Consider the following 19,337-nt stretch of genomic DNA (forward strand, 5'->3'; position numbering starts at 1 on the left):
TTCTGAGCTTTATGCATACACACACACACACACACACACACACACACACACACACACACACACACACACACACACACACACACACACACACACACACACACACACACACACACACACAGCAGCAGCAGCTATCTACTTGCTACAAACTTAAATATGAAAAGGTTTAACTGCGCACACACACATCATCTCTGCTCGCGCACCACGCTCACAGGCATAGATTGCCAATAATTGATTGCGCACCTTGGAAGTGCAGTGCAGCATATTGTCATTCAAGAGAGAATACGACGCGTAGTTCTTTTGGAAAATATGTTTTTCTTTTAGCCTATTTACCTCCTTAACGTAAATAATACTCGTTGCATTGACACATGCATTATCTGTGATTAAAATAAAGGTTGTTGGTAATGTATTAGCGACCCCCACAGATGTATGATTTCAAGTTCATGGGAGCTCAGCTCCCATTGGCTCCCACATAACTTGAACTCTGCCCTTTGTGACAAAGTCTGTGGGGAAGTTGAAAAATATGTGTCTTCAGATGAATACTTTGCCAACAATCTAATTTATTTTTTATTTATTATGTTCAGTAGGTTGTGGAAGTGCGCCCAAACATATTTGTTGATCTTCTTTATTGGTATTCTTTAATTTGATATTATTTATTTAATTGTAGATATAAATGTATAATTTATTTTATTTATATTTGTATTGGTTTTTCAGTTGAATTATACTTAAGGTTCAGGGTAATCAACTCTTAAAAAGATACTGTTCAAATTATTATTATTTATTTTTTAAAAGTTCAATAAATTGATGTTTTCAAAGTCAATGAATAATCGTATTTAATAATCGTGATATCAATATTGACAAAAATAATTGTGATTATGATTTTTGCCTTAATCGAGCAGCCCTAGCGAGGTCCGATCATCGCTGCTTGCAGCTTTAATACTTATCGTCAGCCTCAATATGATGATTGTTTTTATACATTTTAACTCCCCATTATTGCAAGAGACAGTACATTTAAAGGATCATGGGCAATGGTAAAACAAACATGTGTTAGTAGCACTCAACAAGATTTATCGTCAGTGTTTTGGAGAACCAAACCTGTTATGTGTCAGCAAACCTTCTCTCCTTTTTCTCTCTCTATCTAGCTCTAGTTCACACAATACAAAAAAAATAATTTGTCGCCACAACCTTCAATTTCACTGCTACGCCAAGGACATCCAACTTTATATCTCAACAAAAACCATCACCCCCACAACACACTCCACTCTCACCAACTGTCTCTCAGAAATAAAAGCATGGATGCAAACAAACTATCTCCAACTGAACAGTGCCAAATCAGATATCATCATCATCGGCCCCCCATCCCGTATCAAAGACATCCAGAATTTCAACTTCACCATTGACAGCCACACTATATCTCCCCACCCCCCTCACATCCACAACCTCGGAGTCATCTTCGACAGTCAGCTCAAATTCAACCACCACATACATCACATCACCAGGACCGCCTTTTTCCACCTCAAAAACATTGCCCGTCTCCGCCCATCACTCTCCTCCTCTGCTGCTGAAACCCTGATTCTTTCATTCATCACTTCACGACTCGACTACTGCAATAGCATCCTCTACGGCAGGGGTCTTCAACTAAAATTCAACGAGGTCCAGTTAGAGAAAATCTCCCCATCCGGAACATCAAAATGTCTAACTTGCTTCATGAATTAGTATTATATATATTGAAGTGACCTGTAGCGTTATCAACGTCTGCATGTAATCAACAACTGACTGCCAATCAAATAAAGAAAGTACAAAAACAACAATATTTATTGTCAATTAACATTGAACTATACAGTAAATACTGTGGATATGTGTAATGTTCCTCTCGGGCTGCATTTACAAATAAAATAGAGAAAATAAATAAAATAGCTTTTGAAAATATGTGCATCTTAAAAGTGCTTAATTTTAGATAAATAAAATAAAGTGTAGCAGCAGCTTGAGAGTCCCTTTTTCTTTGTTAACCATTTCACATCATGATTTAACAGTTTCAGACGATTATAGAACAACATCAGTCTTTACACATCATAACAATTGAACAGTTTTAAAGTTTCTCTTTCTTTCCCTCTTATATTGCAGTCCCTCACTCACTTTTTTTAAATTCAGTGTAAGAATTTAGCTCGAGCTTGTCCTGCCAGGAATTTGTAAATCTGGGCCGACATGGAGTCAGGGCTATTCTCATACATGCAGGTGCTCATTGGTTACAGTGATGCAAACACAGGTATGGTTGAAAAAGAGATAACTATTCGAAGCAGAAAAAAAACAGCGTAATATACCATCTGACAAAGGCCTGTGCTATAATGCTTCAATTAACTGGCTATTCTTTATAATATACTCAGATCAATAGGAGACAGAGATGTTAAGTTAAAAATCAAGGGTTTTTATTATTATTTACAGAAGGGGTGGGGAACCTTTTTCCTTTCAATTTTTACAACATACTCCGAGGGTTGTACAAATTATTGAACTCAATCTCTGCTTAAACAAACTAAAATCACAGCCCATTCATTTGGCCTTTCTTTCATGCTGTGCAAAGAAAAAGCAACCTCTTAATCCAGATATCTCACCACGGTGTGGCATGACCACCAAAACAGAGGATATGGACACAAGATGTGTGCAAATGTATTTAGTATCCTATCCATGTGAACATGATTTAAGTGGGGGGGGCCCTAACCTCCTCTGGGAAGATTTTTTTTTAAATATTGAAGTTAAAAGCATCAATCTGGTACACTTTGAGAGCAACATTAAGAGATCTATGGATACATCTCTCAACACCCATATGAAACAGAACTGTAAGCATATTTTTCTTTTTGGATATTTTACAAATCACTCCCATTTTAAACTCTATTCTTGTTATTTTTAACAACTTTTTTGTTACTGTCATATAGTATTTTATACCTGTTTTTCATTTAGTCTCATTAATAACTATATTGATCATATCAAGGTGTGCCTTAACCTCACTGAGCTGAGGTTATTTGAGCCTCTCAGGAGAGAGCTCTCTTCCACCTGGTTGTAGAAAAGCTCTTTAAATTCGTTAGCATAGCTAGCTAACCAGATGCTAATAACAACAGATCGCCACTGTGCTTACAACTAAAGACACAGCCACGCAAACACTGCAGCATGCATGTGTACGGCTCCTTATGGGTATTGCAATATTTTAAGGGCTGGAGCGGCGTTCCGGTGCTCTCTGTCAGCACTCCTTTCAGACGAGACATATACCACGTGAAGACACGTTGTTGTGTTCAAGGAACCTGTCCTTAGCCAGGAAAAACAGGTAGTCCTAATCGCTTGTTTAATTTGTTTTGTGGTCTATATTTCTTCTTCTTTTTTGAAGTGAGAAGTTGTCCGTCAGTCAGACTGACGGACGGACGGACTCCCCCCCCCACCCCCAAAACGAAAACTCTTCGGTTCTCCACGGATTACACAAGTCACCCAAATCAGCGTTAAAAAAGCGGGAGGAGCTGAATAATCCCCTATTAATGTATTGATTATAGCTCCGGGTCCGTATAGGTCGGCGTCTGGGTCCGGATCCGGACCGCGGTCCGCCTGTTGCCGACCCCTGCTCTACGGCATACCATCCAACCTAATCAATAAACTCCAACATATCCAGAACTCTGCTGCCCGCCTCCTCACCCACACCCGCTCCCGAGACCACATCACTCCCGTCCTCCAGAACTTCCACTGGCTCCCCGTCCGTCAAAGAATCAACTTCAAAGTCCTCCTCATTACTCACAAAGCCCTCAACAATCAGGCCCCCCCCCACCTCCTGTCCATCCCCACCCGCACCAATCACCGGACCTGGGGGGACAGAGCCTTCTCCGTCGCTGCCCCCTCCCTCTGGAACTCACTCCCCCAACCCATCAGAGACTGCACTGACCTCACCACCCTAAAAAAACTCACAAAAACTCACCTCTTCAATCTGGCTTTTAATGTGTGATTGTTTTTGTATTATTTTACTTTAACTTTAACTATATATTTATTTGTTGTTCCTTCCTCTTCTTTTCCCTTCACTATATCGGTAAAGCGTCTTTGAGCACCTGTAGAAGCGCTAACAAATTAAATCTATTATTATTATTATTAATACGTCTCCTTGCAGTATCAACACTAATTCGGCTGACTTTTATATTTGATCCAATTGGTAGATAGGCTGTATTTACACCATAACGGTGCAGAGCTGATAGAAAGGGACACCTTAAAGGGCCCATGTCAGGCTTTTCCGGTTATTACCCGTCCCCTTGTGTGTTATGAAGGTTTGTATGCATGTAAACGGTCTGCAGAGTCAAAAACCCTCAAAGTACACCCTGTAGTGAGTAACACCTCGTTGGAGATTTCCCATTTTCACCCTCTGCCAGCCTTTCACGACACAAACCTTTCAGCGACTCATGCCGGATATGTACAGTGTAGGGCACTGAAGAACGATGCTGTTCCTACTTTGTTTGGACCAGCGGGAGATTCGGGTACACAACCTGTAAGTATTCATTGTTGTTTGTGTATTTATGATGCTTAAAACAAACAAGGTATCTACCACGACTGTTTAAATGGGTAAACGTTTTTCGGACTGCTAAGTTGGGATCGCGGAGAAATTCTCTCCGCAGACCCATGCTCACAGCGTTATAAACCTTACTCAATATCAAGCCACACTTATTGTTTTTACTTCGGCTGTGAGTGTGTGTGTGCTCAGGATGAGTTTCGCTTGTACTTGCTGTATTTGTTTTACCGACACGGAAGCCCTGTCTGCTCCTCACAGCAGCTCCACACGAGCAGCTGCATGTCGCATGACCAATCAGAGCACACTGGGCTCACAGGGGGGCCGTTTAGGACAGAGAGTGAATACACATACTTTACAGAGATGCTGTATGAGAAACCAATGTGAGTTTGGAACATTGCAGAGTATACATCTATTTTAGTATACCTCAACAATAGAATTATGATCAGTAGAAATGGCCATGACATGGGCCCTTTAAAGCACATTATTGAATTTTATTATTTTAAAACTAATGACATATCTATAATATATATTGTTTTTTTTAGATAAACCTACCTCTCTGTAAGTCGGTGGCCCCCGTCTCTACTATTATTACAGTATAAGGAAATGTCAAACTGTTCTTCAACTTTCAGCCAATCAGGAACGCCGCTCCCTCTGTGGGCGGGAGAAACCAGACGCACCTTGACCATAGGGAGCAGTTCATTGGCTTAGAAATCTCTTGTCATGTCAGAACATGTTTAAAGAATAGAGAAACTACAGTATTTTATGAACATCCACATTTAATGCACCATTGCAGTTTGGGATTCAAATATATTCCTAATTAAACATGCAGTTGTAATAATTTCAATTCCTGAAATAGTGTACATTTTGCAGGGCTTTTGATTAATTAAAGGCCTTCTTAACTACATTTGATATGTTCCTCTGGCTTCATCTACTGTAGGCTGCATGCTCAACATGTCACCACCGACTTACAAAAACCATCCTGATAAACTATGTTAATCATTCCTATTTTTATAGCAAACCAAACCCAGTAGAAAACAGGTTCAAAGCCTTTCATCGGCCTTAATGCGCAATTATTTTAGACCAGTTGGAAATAAATACAGATAGTTCAACCTTAAAACAAAATGATTTTCCAGGAAAGCAGCCCTGTGAGATGTAACTGTAGACTGTACGTGACATCAAAGAATCTTGCTGGGACTATGCTGTCACCTTCTGGTGCAGAAGTCAAATGGCTCAAAATAAACTCATGAGTTGCTTCTAAATACTCTCTCTGTACCACGTGGACTTACATGTTGTTACAATATTGTTTTAATATTATCTGCTAATCTGTATTATTGTGTTGCATTGTTGGAGAAGCCTGTGACCTAAGATTTTCAACGACATAATTACTCTGTAGCTATGTTAGTTTGACAATAAAGAACCTTGAACCTTGAGCTACAAACCTCAACTAATGTGGTTTGTAGATTTCAATCTTTTGGATTCAGGATTTCAAGGGATATAACTTTTGCATTTTGGTTTAAGAAATGATTGTTGAATCGCATGTGATTTATTATATTTTCTTCTGTTGTTTGTGCTTTCACCCATTCTTGTCTTGAGGTTTCTCATAATATTGCAAGATGTATGTAACATGGGAAGGGGTGTGTCACAAGTATTTGCCACTAGATGTCACTAGACAGGTTTTGGATGCATTGGTTCTGTCACAGCTTGATTATTGTTTTGTAATTTGGTCTAGTGCTGCAGAGAAAGACTTGAACAAATTAAGTGGCAGCCAGGTTGATGCCAGGTGGCAGGAATGAGTCTCATTGAAGAGAAGCATAGATCACTCTTCTGACGCTCACAGTGAATATGAGAGACAAGCAGGCTGACAAAAAGAACAAGCAGCCGGTGCCTGACGGTCTGTGAACTGCAGGCATTGCAAACATGTCAGTGAGGGTGTGGGAATGTCTGAAAAGAAACAAAAGCATCTCAAGGCTTTTGTTTGAACGTTCCAGCTGTCAAACTTCAATATACTGATGTAAATATAGAAGGTTCACGAGCATGACTGTTCCTTAGTCTTAGTGTGTGCTCAGTTTTCTCCGTCTTTCTAAAGTACTCTATCATCTGAAGCACTTTGACATAAACAACTCAAGGTCATACCTACATCCATAACATACATCTTGATTATCAAGTGCATCTCTAATAATCTTTTTTGTCTCTTTAAAATATGTTTGTGTCTCTTCGAAGTCTTTGTAACTCTTTACAATTATTTTATGTTTTTTAAAATAGTTTTGAGTCTCTTTGACATCTGTTTAACTCTTTAAAGTCGTCTGGTGTCTCTAACCCTAACCCTAACCCTAACACTAACACTAACCCTAACCCTACAAAGTATTTTTTTGTTTCTCTGTTGTTGCTTTGTGATTATTTTGAGTCTTTTTCTGTACGTAGCTCTTTTAGTTTCATTCTGTTGGTGAAGCCAAGAAGGGCTATGATCATTTGGGTAATGGGGCCTCTGTTTGGTAGGCCTGTTCAGTATCCATCCCTGTTTCCACAAGGGTGTGTGTGTGTGTGTGTGTGTGTGTGTGTGTGTGTGTGTGTGTGTGTGTGTGTGTGTGTGTGTGTGTGTGTGTGTGTGTGTGTGTGTGTGTGTGTGTGTGTGTGTGTGTGTGTGTGTGTGTGTGTGTGTGTGTGTGTGTGTGTGTGTGTATTTTTAGGTTGGGTGCAAAGCCTGCAGGCAGCAGTGAGATTCGCCCCCCGCAGCTGTAGTGACCCTTACCGCTACAAGATGGACTATCCCTGCATCGGAACCTGTCTGCTCATCAACAAGAACTTCCACCCAAGCACAGGTAGATACAACCTTTCTACAAAACACAAAGGTCTTATTTCATAGTCACTTGCACTCAATGTTCTGCATTTTTCATAATGTACACAATAAACATACAATAAGTATAAAAGAGGTTTTCTCTGATGGACTTGTACCAAATCTCGCCCTCCGTTTATATTTGTTTATATATAAAAAAGAAAACGATTAAAAGCCTCCACCCTGTCACATCTTCACCTTTAGTAATTTACCAAAATGTCAAATTAGTTACTTGTGTTTTGCCATTTTCTGTAACATTACACACAATTAGACAAAAGACATTTGTTTGTGACTTAAACAAATGTTGAAAAAAGTGTTTTCCTTCTATCATGTTATATGTCATTAGACATCACATAAATGGTACTGTACACAACACATTACTTTAAGACATTTTTAAAAGGAACATACCATACTTTCTCACATTTGATTACTTTATTTGCATCATATGGGACAACACAAAAGACTCAAACCAGTAAAACAAAACGGAAGCTAAAATGTCCCTGAGAACAATCATATCTAGTGTTGCGGTTCTTACACATCCATTTCAAGCTCAGCATTTACAGCACGTTTCCATCTTTGCCCAAATGACTTTATATTCACCGTATATACCGCCATTCCCCTTCAATCCATTTTCAAAGTTCCCTTTCTCCCACCCGGCAAACAGCAAAACATTTTCTTTCATGTCACATGCTTCAAGTCCAACACAAGAGAGAAAAACATTTAAATAATAATTAAAAACATGGATCTCAATGCTTCTATAATGGAGAGCAAAGAAACGTAGGCAGCATAAACTATTTGCTCTCAGGTCTGAAAAGAAAAACTCTAATATTAGCTGTCCAGGTGAGTCACTGGCACTGAGGATGTAAGACGTGTTTCTCCGCTGCTCCTGGGAATGTGACTTAATTTCATAAATCCTGCACAATTTTGGTCTTTTATTGTTGAAATGAAATAGAACATAAACTAAGGATTCGTCGTACGTGACTTTTGTTAACCAAAACAACCGAAATGTCTTCTGCTCGCCAAAAATCCGAAGCACAGAGAGGAGGCCGCAGCAAAACCTCGCCTTTGCCTGACCCGGCTAACGCTACTCGAGGGGTGGCTGAAGCTAACGCACTCGACGCCAAACTTTTACAAAGTATGATGGACTCCCTGAAAGCCGACATTTTTGGAAAAATGTATTCTTTGTCTTCCAGCCTACGCTCCGAGATTACCTCTGTCCGAAAATAACTAAAAGAGTCAATAAAATACTATTATTAGAGTCCAAAATTAAAGCCATGGAAAACACCTATTTTAAAGATCCCTGTCCTAAATTACACCAAGAAGTGTTACTATTAAGAGCACAATATAATGAAATGTCAGCCTCTAAAGCAGCAGATAACTTACTGAAGCTTAAACAATCCATCTTCGATCAAGGGGAAAAGTCAGGTAAAATCCTGGCATGGCGTATAAAACAACTTCAAATTGAAAGGACTATCACTGTGCTGAATAATGACAAGGGGGAGACCGTTGCAGACCCTGTGGCAATAAATGGGGCTTTCAGGGATTACTATGAAAGATTATACAGCTCTGAAATAGACGAGGGGACAATGCTCCAGAGTCCATTCTTAGATAGCCTCACGATTCCCAAATTATCGGATGAGGAAAGTTTGAAATTAGAGAATGTAGTGTCTTTGGAGGAGATTTACGAGGCAGTAAAGAGCATGCAATTGGGGAAAGCAGCAGGACCGGATGGCCTGCCCATCGATATCTATAAAAAATTTGAAGCGAAATTAAAGGCACCCCTTTTAGAAATGTTTATTGAATCTATTCAAAATGGAATACTTCCTCCCACCCTGAGAGGGGCCTGATCACACTTCTGCCAAAACCTGGGAAATCAAATGACAAGTGCGAAAATATGCGCCCTATAAGCCTCCTAAACTCAGACTTGAAGATACTTTGTAAGATCTTGGCAAGAAGACTGGAAGGCCTGCTGCCGGAAATTATAAAAGAGGATCAAAATGGGTTCATGGTTGGCCGTCAGGGATTTCACAATGTGAGACGGGTTTTGAACATTCTCCATGACCAAAGGGGGGCGCCAGATACAGCTCTCTTGGTATTAGAGGCTGAGAAAGCTTTTGACAGGGTGGAATGGTTCTATTTGTTTGAACTTCTTGTCCGCTTTGGCTTTGGGGAGAATTTTTGTAATTGGGTAAAACTTTTATACAACGACCCGTATGCGGAAATAATTACAAATAATATCATATCAAAGCCGATTAGGATCGGTAGGGGCTGTAGACAAGGTTGTCCTCTATCCCCCCTTCTTTTCTTAATCACAATTGAACCATTTGCTGTTGCTGTGAGAGAGCACACAATGATTTCAGGCATACATGTGAGAGGGTTTGACCATCGAATAGCTCTTTACGCTGATGACGTGATTCTCTTCCTTAGAAATCTGGAGAACTCTATACCGGCTCTTATGGATCTGATTAAAGGGTTCAGCCAAATATCGGGTTACAAAGTAAATAATTCAAAATCCTCCATCATGCTCCTTAACTCGGAGGAAAGGTATAACCCACCCAAACATGCTGGTCATTTTAGAACAGTAAATACTTTCCTTACTTGGGTATTCAGATTGTCCCCAAATTGGAAGATATTGTGAACTCTAACTATAATCCGATTATAGAGTCCATTTCCAAATCAGTTGATAGATGGTCAAACCTTCCGATCTCTCTAATGGGTAGAATTAATATTCTCAAGATGAATGTTCTCCCCAAGCTTTTATATTTATTTCAAAACATCCCCCTGCCACCCCCACCAGATTTTTTTCCTAGAATGAAGAAAATGTTTAGTAATTGTATATGGAATAACAGACGCCCCAGGCTCCGTTTATCTCTTTTGTACTTGCCTTATGATAGAGGAGGATTACAGTTCCCTAACATGTTGTGGTACTACTGGGCAGCTCAGCTGAGAACATTGATGTTTTACTACACAGAGTAGAGGCATCCGATGTGGAGGGATGTTGAGTCTTGCTCCTTAAAGCTCCCACTTCCCACTTATCTATACTCTGACAACCCTAAAAACCTTAAAAAAACTACAACTAACCCTATAGTTAAAAATATGATTGATGTTTGGCAGGAGGTTAAAAAATATATGAACGAACCTTCTTCTCTCTCCTGGTTCAGCCCGATATGGGGAAATACTCAATTTGTGCCAGACAATGCCGATGGAGGTTTTAGACTATGGGTGGAAAAGGGGGTGGGACAGTTAAAAGACATGTTTGGAAGTGATAATGGGAAGTTTTTATCATTTGAGGAACTTGTCAGTAAACACGAAATTCCTCGTAAATTTTTTTTTAAATACTTGCAACTCAGGAGCTTTGTAGGAGCGAACCAGGACCGACTCATGCTGGCCCCTCCTCTGTCCATATTGGAGAAAGTTTTAATTAAAAACCCCTTTGGGAAGGGCATCATATCTGAATTCTACGATCTCCTGCTGGCATTCTCCTCAGAATCCTCGAACTCCAGACTCAATGCTTGGAAAAATGACTTACAGGATAATCTAACATTGGAACAGTGGAGCACAGCTTGTAAGGCGGCCGAAACACAGACGGGTAATACACGTCTAAAGCTTCTGCAATACAAGTGGCTCATGAGAGTGTACATTACACCAGAAAAATGGAATAAATGTAACGCTAATATCCCAGACACGTGCACCAGATGTGGGGAAGGAAAAGGCACACTGTTTCATTGTCTATGGTTATGTCCAAGAATAAAGGAATTCTGGGAAGAGGTTAGGGTAACAGTACAGAATATTTTAGCGATCAGCTTAAAGCTGGAACCAAAAATGTTCCTACTTGGCCTATATCCGAATGGACATAACATACAACGTTATAAACAAGTTTTTATAGATATATGTTTATTTCAAGCAAAAAGAGTGATTGCCTTAACATGGAAAAAGTTGGGCAAACCTAGTATTGCACAGTGGTTTAGGGAACTTTCTTTATGTCTGCCTTTAGAAAAATCACTTACATTCTTAAAGACAAACAAGAACTGTTCCAGAAGGTCTTGGGATGTTTTATAGAGTACACCAAGAACAACGACCTATCTCAATTTCTGAACGAAACTGGGGCAGGATAATGCGATAATTTTATAATGTGCTACAATATGGTAACATGTAAATGACTGTGATATCCTCTGTAGAAATACGGTCCTTTTACTGGAAAACTCGATGATTGCCGATGTATTAGAGTGCCCTTGTGGTATGTACCAATTTAATTTAGTGTTGCTACTTTTCTTTAATGTAAAGTAGCTGTCCTGTGTATATATGTATTGCTTTTGGCTCTATGTCTTCGTCCTATGTGATTTTTTGTAAACTGAAAATCAATAAACATATTGAAAAAAAAAAAAAAAAGAGTCAATGGGACCATTACAAGATAAAGTCGAGCAACACGGTAAACTGTGCTTGAGCTTGAACGAGCTGCTACGGACCATAGCGGCCGGATAACGGAGCTGGAAGCTACAGCATGTGTATACATCGGGGCTCGGAGCCTGTGAGAGATTTAACGGGGGGTTACGTATGGTAACCCTTGTCATATAAGCATAGGCGGAGCCCTCTACTCGGGGCACTGTCTGTCCTATACCGCTCGCTGAAGAGAGGTGTAGGAGGCGGTCAAGGCGAGGCCTCCTTTTATACGGTGAGATGCGCGCACATTCAGGTAGGCCCGCCCTGGGGCCGGCTACATCTATAGAGGTCTCAGTAGGTGAATGCTTGCATGATAAGGTAGTACCCATAGAGTCCAGTAGAGGGCTCCACCTGTGCTTATATGACAAGGGTTACCATATGTAACCCCTCGTTAGAGATCAAGATTTTTATTATTTTATTTGTTACTTTTCACTTTAGTTTTTCTGAGCAAATGTTCTAGAGACCCAAAGCTGTATCTACAAATGTTCTGTCTTCATACAGGTCAAAACTTATACAGCTAAATATGTCTGTACATCTTGGATATTAAACGAGATGTCCACTTTTTTTATCTTCAGACAACCCTCAGATTATTTTGCACATTTGTACACAGAGCTACCAGACTTCTGATGTGCAATAACTGCCGTAGGGTTGTCGGTTCAAGCCCCCGCACAGATCTAAAAATGGAGTGTGGACTGCTACTGCTGGGAGAGGGCCCTCAATAGCTATACTAGGATGGATTAAAAGCGGAGACCACATTTCACTGTGTGTGCTTTTTAAATGTATTTGTGACCAATAAAGAGGTTTTTATCCTCCAATTAAAAATATACAGAGGGAGGGTAAACTGTATCAAAATGAACGTTCTCCCTCGCTTTCTGTACCTCTTTTAATGTCTGCCAGTCTTCCTACCAAAATCACTTTTTCGTAAAATAGTACGTCCTGTGCCAGGCTTAATCTTATACAACTAAAAGTTGTCCACCGTATCTATTACACCAACTCTAAACTCTCCAAAATATACCCAAATGTTACGGATACCTGTAACAGATGCCACACGTCACCAGCAAACATGACTCATATGTTTTGGTCTTGTTCTCGCCTACAAGGATCCTGGACAAGCATTTTCAAACACCTTACTGAGGCCTTGGACGTGGTATTGACACCATGTGCAGAAACTGCCATTTCTGGAGTACTACCTGGCCACCGAATGTTGAAGAGGAAAGCTAAAGACAGTATAGCCTTTGCATCTATCTTAGCACGTAGAAGAATACTCCTAGAATGGACATCTTCTATACCACCTAAAGCATCTCTATGGCTTAAAGATGTAATGTTGTACCTGAACTTTAAGATTAAGGACTGAGAAGATTAAATATAACCTGAGGGGCTCCTCAAAACTATTTGAATCTGTCTGGGGCTCTATGATAGCCTACATAGCTGAACTTAAGACACTACATAGCTGAACTTAAGACACTAAATTAAGAAGAAATGGGGGGAACTACGAATATATGTGTATGTTTTTTCTTTTTTTCCCTTGTGTCTTTGTATACATGTATATAGGTAGGTACGTGTATGTATGTGCATGTGTAGATGTGTGTGGGTATGTACACACATGTATGTGTATGTGTATGTGTATATGTGGGTATATATATGTGAGTATGGGTACATTTATTACTGTTACTATTCTTTATTCCCTTATCGACTTTGCCACGAAGTCGATAGGGACTTGGCTTGGCAACTGGAAGGTCACCTGTTCAAGTCCCGGCAAGACCAAGTGCTACCGAGGTGTCCCTGAGCAAGGCACCGTTCCCCACACTGCTCCCCGGGCGCTGTTCAAAATGGCTGCCCACTGCTCCTAACACTAGGATGGGTCAAATGCAGAGAAACAATTTCCCCACGGGGATTAATAAAGTATATCAATCAAAAAAAATCAATCAATCAATCTATTAATTTTCTTTTAATATTATCTTCTACATTACTTTACTTTTACCTATACATGTATCTATTTATTTAGTTAGTTATTTAATTTACTAGCTAGGACCGGGAGGGGGGGAAAGGGGGAAAATAAAAAAAAAATATTGACTGTATAAATGTAAACTCATTGTGCCTGCCTCAATAAAAAAAAAAATATATATATATATATATATAGAATACTTTGTGCAATATACCCTCGTTCTGCTACTTTTACTAACATGGCGTACATGTCTGTTATATTGTTTTTGACCTACTGTGTTATTAATAACGTGTGCTTACTTAGCCATTCTTTTATTTGTTTCTTGACCTTACCTGCACGATCTGCTGTTCATGAACATGTCCACGATGCGGGACGAATAAAGGACTTCTGGTTCTGATGCTGATGAGATCTTTATGAAGGCTGTTATGAGGTACTCAGAACGTTCCCTATTGCATCGGTAGAGTGTTTGCCATCAGCATCGTGAGGATGTGACAGGTACATTATATTTTAAGCTTTTAAGTGATAGGCATTCTGTGTGTGTAAGAAGCCTCACAATGTGCAGAGGAAGGATGCACAGTAAGGGACACTGAAGTGGAGACTTCTGAGGAGGAGAGGTGGATTGTAAAACTCAGACATGTGGTACACACTACAGGAGAAAAGGGCAAACAATAAACATATCACCATGAACCCCCCCCCCCCCTCATTATGGACATTAACACAGTTATGTTTTACATTACACGTGTTCTGACATGTCATGTTTGGAGGAGGAGTTTGTTTCCCTAAAGTGATGAAAACTGTGTGTGTGTGTGTGTGTGTGTGTGTGTGTGTGTGTGTGTGTGTGTGTGTGTGTGTGTGTGTGTGTGTGTGTGTGTGTGTGTGTGTGTGGGTGTGTGTGTGTGTGTGTGTGTGTGTGTGTGTGTGTGTGTGTGTGTGTGTGTGTGTGTGTGTGTGTGTGTGTGTGTGTGTGTGTGTGTGTGTGTGTGTGTGTGTGTGTGTGTGTGTGTGTGTGTGTGTGACAGACAAAGACAGTAACACGTAATCCTTAATATGGATTTTGGATGTTTGAGTGGATTACAGAAAACATGATTAAGTCCCACTTCATTATTATTGATGTTATTTATTATAACGTGTTACATCATGTTATTTTGTATTACTCTGTATATTATATAACCATGTATTAAATGATCTTATAAAGTTGTCGTTAATGTGTTTGCTCACAGGCCAAAGTTTCTCTCCTCAGAGGACAAAGGAGAAAACGTTTCTGTTGACCGCCTCGGACCAATTACTGAGATAATCACCTCAGCAGCTCAGGTGATTATGACAAGAGAGCCCCCCCCCGAGACTCACTGTGACCACTGGGTCATAATTAGCTCTATGTGCACTGGCTGTAGTCGGAGAGGGGGGGAGGGGCTCTAATGACCCTCATTAGCATCATATTACTGAGAGGCCAACACACACACACACACACACACACACACACACACACACACACACACACACGCACGCACGCACGCACACACACACACACACACACACACACACACACACACACACACACACACACACACACACAGTTTTCATCACTTTAGGGAAACAAACTCCTCAAAAGTTAGCATTACATAACTCTTCATGAACATATTCAAACATGAATAAAAGATAACTGTGTTAATGTCCGTAATGAGGGGGGGGGGGGGGTTTCATGGTGATATCTGTTAGTTTATTGTTTACCCTTTTCTCCTGTAGTGTGTACCACATGTCTGAGTTTTACAATCCACCTCTCCTCCTCAGAAGTCTCCACTTCACACACATACCCTAATAGACACACATACACACTTTCCAGTCTTACCTAGAGACGCAACTAAAACTAGACTTTTTTGTATTTGCCAAACGTTTATGTGTAAGAGAGAAAATATTTAGCTGATTCATGATTTCGGGGGGGGCCTAAAGACCCTCATGACATCAGCTTCTGTGGACACTGCTGTCATCTGAATACATTGCATCATATTACTGAGAGGCACACACACACACACACACACACACACACACACACACACACACACACACACACACACACACACACACACACACACACACACACACACACACACACACACACACACACACACTCTTTAGGCTTTTGTTGTGTACTTTATTATGTTGGGTAAATATTATTTGTGATTCTTCTTTGTAATTGTTAGTATCCGTCTCTGAGGGGGCGGCTGTTAAAGCTGCAGCTTCCTGATCTCTTCTGTCACATTTCTTCATTTTTCATCATCTGCATTTGATTCAAGTTTCCAAACACCAAACAACACCAACGAAGAGTCAACAGCAACACAAAGCTGTTTGGCTTTGGCAGAGAAGCTCTGGCACATTGTTCGTGGCGTGACCCACACACTCAGCTCTGTTTCTCATCCCACAAACGCTTGTTCCTCACAAACGTGGCTCCATTTAAAAGAGAAATAAACAGGCTTTCCGACGGTATGAAATGTAATGCCAAGAAGCATTGTTACAAAAAAGTAGTCGTCTACCAAACACACATGTCCTGACTTGTTGTGCTGTGTTTAGTAACTCTTCACCCAACCCAGGTGACTTTAGTGTGATTTGATCCCACACAACAACAATTTAAGGTGTTCAGAGATTTCTTTCACGTTCAGTACATATATGATTGGGTTGAAGACGGAGCGATAGGAAACTATTTGCAAAGTCAATATCAAACGTGTCTTTTTGGGAATATTTAATCCTAGACGAATTATAACAACATCTAAATCAAATAAACAGGGAAAGCTGATTAAAACCAACAGGTGGGGTCAACAGGTCTGTGCAGCTTTTCTCCTGTATTCTCTACCATGTTGATATGATAGTATAAGTCTCCTGGTGTATGTAAAAAGTATGAAGATAAGAAGCAGAAGGGACAGATTTACCAACATGAACACTCCACATACAGAGAGAGCGCTCGAGCTCACACGCTGAAGATTGTAAATGTAATTGTTACAAAAATCCCCGTAATAGTAAAAACGCAGAGTTTGCTATTAGAATAAAGAATACATCCCACTGCAGTCTCACAAGTCGGCAGAAGCCAAGACAAAACCAGACAGACATCAACAGTCATTTTCCTCACGATGGTTGAATAATGCAAAGGTTTACACAGAGACACGTATCTGTCGCAGGCCCTGGCTGCCAGCAGGGAAGACTCTGAAAAGGTCAAAGTCATATTCATCACATTTTGAAACAGACGGGCTCGAGAAGATATGATCTGTTTCTCTGATAACAAGTCAATCAGAAGCCTGGGGTAAATATTGGTGCTATAAAGAACAGAGTCAATCAACAAAGCTGGATTGAACATGTACGTGTGGCGCAGTGGGTTGAGCGTTGGTGTTAGGTTCAGGGGGTCACAGGTTCAAACCCCACTGCAGTCAGCATGTCGTTGTGTCCCTGAGACCCTTCACCCCAAAGTGCTCCTGTGGGGATTGCCCACAGTACTGAGTATGTAAGTCGCTTTGGATAAAAGCGTCTAACAAGTGACATGTGATGTGATGTACATAGGCTCATGGAGGCTTTTGAGAATAACAGGGTTCATACAATAGTGGAAATACTGCAGATGATCAGAACATAAACTGTAAACATGATCACAAAATACAGATATCTATATCTCTGCACTTCCACATGCCCATCAAAAGTGATGTCACATTGAATTGAGCATCCATCAGCAATGCAGGCAAATCATATGTTCACTCTCATGAACAATACCTGAACAGTCTCTCTTGCAGTAACATGCAAGCTGTGATGCAGAGTGCTAATGCTTCACACAAAGAGTGGCAGACAGTGTCTGAGTCTGTGGGAGGTTTTTCATCTGACTGCTAACTCCTCTATGGATCTCATTCAACTCCATCAACACGTGAAGAGCTTCAGCTGAATTGTACTGAATACAAAGGCAATGTTTGATGTAACGTGGATTGATCACGTTACTGTGAGCGTTCACTGTAAACTCAGATACAAATGATGTAAGGAGAGGAGGTTTGGTGGAGGCTTATTCAGGTGCCTCTTCAGGACACAGCCTTCTGCAAGAACCAGGTTTCCACCATCCATTTGTCGGTGTCACTGGACCCAATTCGCCCAGGCCAGCAACACATATCCAACACTACCTGTTTGGCAACGTCAACAGCGGAGTTGGCGATAATCTGGATAATATGCTGTAGGAAATGCTGCCTCCTTATCCCTAGCAATTGTTGAGGAACATATTTCCTAGGCCCATACCTTTGACCCAGTTTATCACTTCCAGTTTATCCACTGCCTTCAACCTTAGCCCTAGATTCCACCGGGTCCGTCTGCGGTGCTCACGGCAATCGCGGAGCTCACGGCAATCGCGGAGCTCACGGCAATCGCGGCCACTCTAGTCAATGGGTGCTATTCCACCACACGCGGCGCGTTACGGCTCAGAAGCGTCTCAGCGCAGGGCTCCTCTAAAATTAGGATGAATCCTATTTTTGACGCGACGCAGCCGTAATGTCGGGCAGGCAGGAAGTGGAAAGTTCAGAGCATATATAGCATATATATATATACACACAAACTAATGTTGCAGCCCCTATCCCTCCGTAGTCTTTCAAGTAGAAGTCGTAGAAATGCCAGCGTTCTCCTCCGGTGGGACAACCCTCAGATTATTTTGCACATTTGTACACAGAGCTACCAGACTTCTGATGTGCAATAACTGCCGTAGGGTTGTCGGTTCAAGTCCCCGCACAGATCTAAAAATGGAGTGTGGACTGCTACTGCTGGGAGAGGGCCCTCAATAGCTATACTAGGATGGGTTAAAAGCAGAGACCACATTTCACTGTGTGCTTTTTAAATGTATTTGTAACCAATAAAGAGCTTGTTATCCTCCAATTAACAATATACAATACTTCGTGCAATATACCAATATATGCTCGAACTGTCCGCTGGCATCACAGGCTCTGCCCTTGCATGTTTCAGGTCCTACCTGACAGACCGCAGTTTTTCAGTGCAGCTAGGTGCCTTCTCCTCTGCAAAGGCCCATCTTACTTGTGGGGTTCCCCAAGGCTCTATCCTGGGCCCCATCCTCTTTTTATTGTATATACTGCCCCTAGGTTCAATCCTCAGAAAACGTAACATTCCCTTCCACTGCTACGCTGACGATGTTCAGATTTATCTGCCTCTCAAAGGAAATGACAAACACTCACTACAGCAGTTGATGGATTGCCTGACAGAAATGAAGTCCTGGCTGAGCAGAAATGTTCTTAACCTCAACGAGAGCAAGACTGAGGTCATCTTTTTTGGACCCCAACCTTCAGCCTCTTATGTTGACATTCTGGGTCCTCTTAAAACAAACATCCTCCCCTCGGTCATGAATCTTGCAGTGACTTTTACTAACACTTTTAAATTCGACAAGCAGGTCAGCATTGAGTGAAATCCTGCTTTTTTAAATTAAGAGTATTGGCCAAAACCAAGTCTTTTTTATCTTTCAAAGACCTGGAGAGAGTTATCAACGCCTTTGTGACCTCGAGACTCGATTAGTGCAACGCTCTGTACGTGGGTATGGACCAGGCCTCAATTAAACGCCTGCAACTAGTGCAGAA

The 19,337-nt window shown here is 40.9% G+C and overlaps 1 pseudogene; it reads right to left on the reverse strand.

Moving 5' to 3' along the window:
* Positions 1-4,780: 4,780 nt before the first annotated feature.
* Positions 4,781-17,421, reverse strand: LOC117442259 (olfactory receptor 13C2-like; annotated as a pseudogene).
* Positions 17,422-19,337: the final 1,916 nt, after the last annotated feature.

Source organism: Pseudochaenichthys georgianus, unplaced genomic scaffold (genome assembly GCF_902827115.2).
Source record: "Pseudochaenichthys georgianus unplaced genomic scaffold, fPseGeo1.2 scaffold_401_arrow_ctg1, whole genome shotgun sequence".
In the NCBI taxonomy this organism is placed as follows: Eukaryota; Metazoa; Chordata; class Actinopteri; order Perciformes; family Channichthyidae; genus Pseudochaenichthys; species Pseudochaenichthys georgianus.